This window comes from Lynx rufus, unplaced genomic scaffold, assembly GCF_022079265.1.
Source record: "Lynx rufus isolate CCGP_SWC_20201006 ecotype Redwood Valley unplaced genomic scaffold, mLynRuf1.p SCAF_15, whole genome shotgun sequence".
In the NCBI taxonomy this organism is placed as follows: Eukaryota; Metazoa; Chordata; class Mammalia; order Carnivora; family Felidae; genus Lynx; species Lynx rufus.
This window is the reverse complement of record NW_025814829.1, coordinates 42,047,783-42,053,937: the sequence shown is the minus strand read 5'-3', so window position 1 is coordinate 42,053,937 and position 6,155 is coordinate 42,047,783. Positions and strand designations below refer to the sequence as shown.

Here is a 6,155-nt window from a genome sequence, read left to right as displayed (position 1 = left end):
CAATGGTATGAATCAGGACTGTGGATGTCTGTGATCCTAAAACCAACGTGAAGGAGAGTTGGAGGCTATGAATGAGGATTAGGGGAACACAACAAAGGCATCTCTTATGCACAAGACATTTCTACACTTTTCCTCCCGTCTAATTGTCCTCAAAGCAGTAACTTGGTAACGGTGGCAGCAACTGCAGTGAAACAGCTTCCGTCCTTTGTCATGCTTTGATACGTGACAAAGATTTGCAGGTATGTCTAGAGTGATGATGGACGTGGTTATGCTTTATCTACCGTGCAATATTACATAGTAGTACAATCACAATAGTCCTGTAATTTAAAATACACTCATCAATCACATACTAGTTATAAAATACCTTTATATATATGGATTATGTTACAGTATGATAAGCTCATTATATGATAATATCCTTGCTTGCGTTATAACATGAAGATTCACCAAATAAGAATGCTTGTGATTTTTTTTACAAAGGGAAAAGCTATAAAACAAAAAAAATTTTTCTTTAATACCTTTAACATATGATGTTTTCTAAGTATCAAAAGGGGAAATGTGGACAGAAAACCTGAACAAGACTCTGTGAGTAGGCAAATTACTTGGCTTATAGCATGATTATAAATTAGTTCAGGAAAGGACAGTGGGAGGGAGAAAGGAGAAGGGAATGGAAAGGGAAGATAAGTAAGGAAAAGAAGAATAGAACAATCCAGAAACAATCAACAGGGTCTTTTTTTAAAAAGGTAATAACTTCATAATACTACAAATTACAGGGTTATTAACCTTATGATACTATGAGTAAATAAAAATGTATTATTTACTCAATGGCTAAGGTAAGCTGTGAGTGGAAAAGGAATTAGGCAACTCCTGAATTTTCCGGCTCAGAAATTACTAGTATCATTTGGCATTATTTTAATTATTTAAAAGTGATATGATCAATAACCCCAGATTAATATTTTTAATTTGCTCTTATTTCTTTTTTTATAAAAGTTTATTTATTTATTTTGAGAGAGAGAGGGAGGGTGGGAGGGAGGGGCAGAGAGAGAAGGAGAGAGAATCCTAAGCAGGCTCCCACACAAGGCTCCATCTCACGACCATGAGATCATGTCCTGAGCCAGAATCAAGAGTCAGACGCTCAACTAACTGAACCACCCAGGCGCCCCTAATTTGCCCACTTTCTATTCTATTTCATCCATCTTCTAACAGTTGAACATGCTTGTCATGTCACAGATGCAGAGCCAAATCACAGTGCAAATGTACAAAGTCTCATTAGCATAAAAGGCATTTCTATCATTAGCAAATCAGTTATGGAAACAGAAACAAAGAGTAAGAACTCTGGTTCTCTGATTATGATTTCCCCTCATAAGAAACATTCTGTTCAAAATGTCCTGTATTTTTAAGATGGGAAACATGGTTTACTCTGAATTATCTACAAGGTCATATTGAGAAATGTTTGTACAGAGTGTATCTGCATTTGTTTTATCAATGGAATTATCAGTGACATTGGTCTTAAATTGGAGGTCCTGGAATATGGAATCTGAAGTAAAAAAATGATGAAACACTTGTGAGCAGAGTTCTGTATGAGAAAGCGAAAGTCTGGTTTGCCATAAAGCTTATATGAGCTACAAAGCTTGTCTCCAGTCACCTGGAGCCTCTTTTTACTTTTCCTTGTTCCCGGTGCCTTGTCTGATCTGGCTTCCTCACCACCCCAATTAGTCCCTTTTTTAGCATGTAGTGGTCAAACACCCCTATTAGGAAATTTTCTGATTCACAGAGTTTCACTGAAGTGTATTTGAGGGATTAGGTTTTATTAATTACCATTTCTATTTGCATCTAGAAATGTAAGCTTTAATATAAAGAAATGAAATACGAATGGTGACATTTCAGCATCATTTGGGAAAAGGATTTGGGAGCTGATAGAGTCAGGGGCAGAGTGGAAGGAGGATACTAAGTGAGCGGTGGCTCCTGATGCACAGAGATGGCTACTAACACACGCGCACACAACCTCTCTTCCCGATCCCACCTTCTTCCTGCTGATCTCACCTAACCGCATGGTGCTGCGGAAAGAGCCTTGGATTAAGAGTGGGGAGACCTGACATGTAGTTTTAACTCTGCCTCACTTTGTTTGTATGCTCCAGACCAGATTACTTCCTACTTCATTCTCAGAGCACCTGTGCATTCTTTTAACTTGTTTAAACAAAAACAAAAAGAAAAAAGCGTATAGAAAATGAGGTAGAGGATGCAGTAATAAGAGAAGGATCCTTCCAAAATAGCAAATATCAGAGTTGAATAGAACACTGTGCTCATACCCATTACCTGAATTACAATGTTGGCTTCTGAGACTAACCTTGCAAAATTTCCTACTGCCCGACACTATCAAGAGTTCCATTTGTAAATCCAAATGTCATCATTGAAAATGAGTTATGATTTCCTGGTCAAACTCCCACAGAAGCTCTGGGCTGATAAGCAATCCCCTGAAAGGGACTATTCCTCTTCCCAAGGGATTTAGAGCCTAACAAAGATGAATAAGATAAGTAAATATTTACTGCTGTTTTAGAAACCAGAAAGCAAACAGCCTAGTGAGTGGGCAGACTTAGCATGAGCATGGTGATAGTAATGTGACTATGAAGGTTTTTGAAATATATGACTTATACGATTTTGTTTGCTTCTTTTACTCTAAGAATCCTAATTTTTTACTCAGGGGTTTGTTATCTATTTATGATTATGCAATTTCTTTACTAAATAATGGCAACCTTTGCTACTCTATTAGAAGTTTATAAGGAAAAAAGTGTAGAAAAACACAAAAACATAGACATACATCTGACCTAAGCACACACTCGTAAATAACGAAAGCTCTGAAGTGCATCATAAAAAGGCCTTATGATCAGAAAAGGAAAGAATGAATAGGGTTGGAACAGAAGCTAAGAGAATTATTGGCTGCAGTGCTAGAAAGGACTGAGCAAAGAGAGGGATGCATCTGACCAGGCTTTGTTAAGGAGGTAGACATTAGTTTGGGATATTATTTTATTCCTAACATTTTTAAAAATTATTAAATTTTTTTTGATGTTTATTTATATTTTGAGAGAGAGAGAGAGAGACAGAGTGAAAGTTGGGGGAGGGCAGAGAGAGAGAGGGAGACACAGAATCTGAAGCAGGTTCCAGGCTCTGAGCTGTCAGCACAGAGCCTGATGTGGGGATTGAACTCACAAACCGTGAGATCATGACCTGAGCCAAAGCTGAATGCTTCAATGACTGAGCCACCCAGGCACCCCTATTCTTACATTTTTTAAATGTTTATTTCTTCTTGAGGGAGAGAGAGAGAGAAAGAGAGAGAGAAGTGGGGGAGGGACAGAGTGAGGGGGACAGAGGATCTGAAGCAGACTCTACGCTGACAGCAGAGAGCCTGATGGGGGACAAAAATCTGGAAGCTTCACAAATCTGCATGTCACCCTTGTGCAGCAGCCAGGCTAATCTTCGTATCGTTTCAGTTTTTAGTATATGTGCTGCCGAGGCAAGCACCTTCCATTTTTATAGGAAAGTCCAGGAAACTTCTTATATGTAAATGATTATAGTTAATTTTATATTTGGTTTTGATAAGATACTTACTAATTGTAACAAACAGGTTTTTTCTTTTTATGAGATGCAGGAGGCTAAAAGTCTTTCCCCTCATTAACTTCTCAGGTTATCTAAAATTCCAAGCTCCAGACATAGGTGCCCATGTCTCTGTTTGATATCTCCACCAATGTCTTAAAGATGCTTCAGACTCAATATGACCCACATTAAAACCATAACCTTTGTCTCATACCTGGTCCTCTCCTGGTGTCAACTCTTTCAGTGAATAGCATGTACACATCATTGTCACCCTTGACATCTTATCCGATTATAAGGAAAGAGGCCCATCACTAGGTCCATTGATAACACTTTTAAAATATCTTTAAATCTATACACATCTCTCTCTCTCTTTCTCCTCATTGTCACCACTCCTAATTCAAACACCAAGGTCTCTTACACCAATCTCTTGATCTAATTTTCCTGTACAACCCTTGCTCCCTGCCCCTAATTCTCACACACAGGAGATGATGTGAGCCAAGTAAAATATAAGTCTCATCATGTTCTCTTTCTTCTTAAGAGTCTTTAAAGCTTACACAGTGCTCTTAAGATAAAGAAGAGAATCCTTAACACGTCCTATGAAGCTCTGACTGATATAACCTCAGATCACCTCAGCCCCAGCCCCCTTGCCTGCTTTCTTCCTCACTCTTTATTCAAGCTTCCTGGCTTCTTTCCAATTCTGAATATACCTTGATCCTCACCATAGGGCCTTTCCACTCACTGTTGCCTCTGCCTGGAACACCTCTCACACACCCTCTCACTTAATAACTTTTCCTTGTCTTCCAAATTATCCAAATACCTCTTCCTCAGGAAATCCTACTCTGACTTGACAAATTGGATCAGATCGGTACATCTTCCATGGCACTTATCACTATTTGTAATTTGTAAACTTAGATGATCACTGTCTACCTCCCACACAATGAGCTTCATGAGGGACCATGTCTGTTTTCACTGGTCCTTTTCTTGAGCACTCAGCCCAGTGATTAGCAAGTACTGAGTTTTCAATGTATTGAGGAATGAATGAACGTATGAATGACTGGATGGCTGGCTGGCTGGATGACTGAAAGATCACTATCTTCAGATGTCAAATAACTAAAGTCATTAAGCCAATTTGTTGTAGAGTTTTATCATTTTCCAGGAAAAGAGATCCCGAGAGAATGGCATTTGATGCAATGGTATAGAGAATAGGAAGGGAATAACACAGAGCATATTTATAGTTACCTTTGCTATTCAGAATCTGTTCCCCTTTCCTAAGAGAGCATCCTCTTTTTAGGGGACTGTATTTTTCCTCCATGGTGTGGTTTTGTGGGAGTGTATATTTTTCAATAAATAACAAAAAATCAAATAACCCAATTTAAAAATGGACAAAGGATTTGAATACGCATTTCTCCAGAGAAGATATACAAATGGACAATAAGTTCATGTAAAGATGCTCAAAATCAGTAGTCCTTAGAGAAATGCAAATCAAAATGACAGTGACATGCCACTTTGCACACAATAGGATGACTCTAATCAAAATGACAGACAATAACAAGGGTTGACAAGGATGTGGAGAAACCCATACTTCTCATACACTGCAGGTGGAAATGTAAAATGATGCAGTGCTTTGGAGAACAATTTGGCAGTGCCTCAAGTCTTTAGCTGTAGTTAACATATTACTTAGCAATTTCACTTCCTAGGTATCCATCCAAGAGAATTAAAAACATATGTGAACATATGTTCACAAGAAGACTGATACACAGATACTCGTAGCAGTATTATTCATTACAACCAAAGCGGAAACAACCCAAATGACCATCAACTGATAAATGGATAAACAAAATGTAGTCTGTCAATGTAATGGAATATTATTTGGCAATAAACAGGAATGCAGTGCTGATACATACTACAAACATGGGTCAGTCCATAGTAAAAGTACTATGTTAAGGGAATGAAGCCAACCACAAAAGACCATGCATTTTTTGGTTCCATTTATATGAAATGTCTAGAATAGGCAAAACCACAGAGACCAAAATTAGAATAGTGGTTCTAACGGCTGGGGTGAGGAGAAAAATGGAGAGTGATTACTAATGGATATGGGGTTTCTTAAGGGGTGTTCAAAATGTTCTAAAATAGATTCTAATAATGGTTGCACATCTCTGGGAATGTATTAAAAACTACCAATGTGTATACTTTAATTTAAAGGAGTGAATTTTAAGGGGCGCCTGGGTCGCTCAGTCGGTTAAGCGTTCGATTTCAGCTCAGGTCACGATCTCGCGGTCCGTGAGTTCGAGCCCCGCATCGGGCTCTGGGCTGATGGCTCAGAGCCTGGAGCCTGCTTCCGATTCTGTGTCTCCCTCTCTCTCTGCCCCTCCCCCGTTCATGCTCTGTCTCTCTCTGTCTCAAAAATAAATAGACGTTAAAAAAATAAAATAAAAATAAAGGAGTGAATTTTATGGTTGTGAGTTATATCTCAATTTACTGTTAAAAAATAAATATGATGTATCAATAAGTCTAAATCTTGTAATACGTACAAAATGTAAGGGTGGCACAGACTGAGGACAGCA

The 6,155-nt window shown here is 38.4% G+C and overlaps 1 non-coding gene across 1 annotated transcript; it reads right to left on the bottom strand.

The window, feature by feature from the left end:
- Positions 1–3,415: 3,415 nt before the first annotated feature.
- Positions 3,416–3,519, bottom strand: LOC124510559 (U6 spliceosomal RNA). Its single transcript, XR_006961754.1, has one exon. It is a non-coding gene; the product is annotated as a U6 spliceosomal RNA (small nuclear RNA).
- Positions 3,520–6,155: the final 2,636 nt, after the last annotated feature.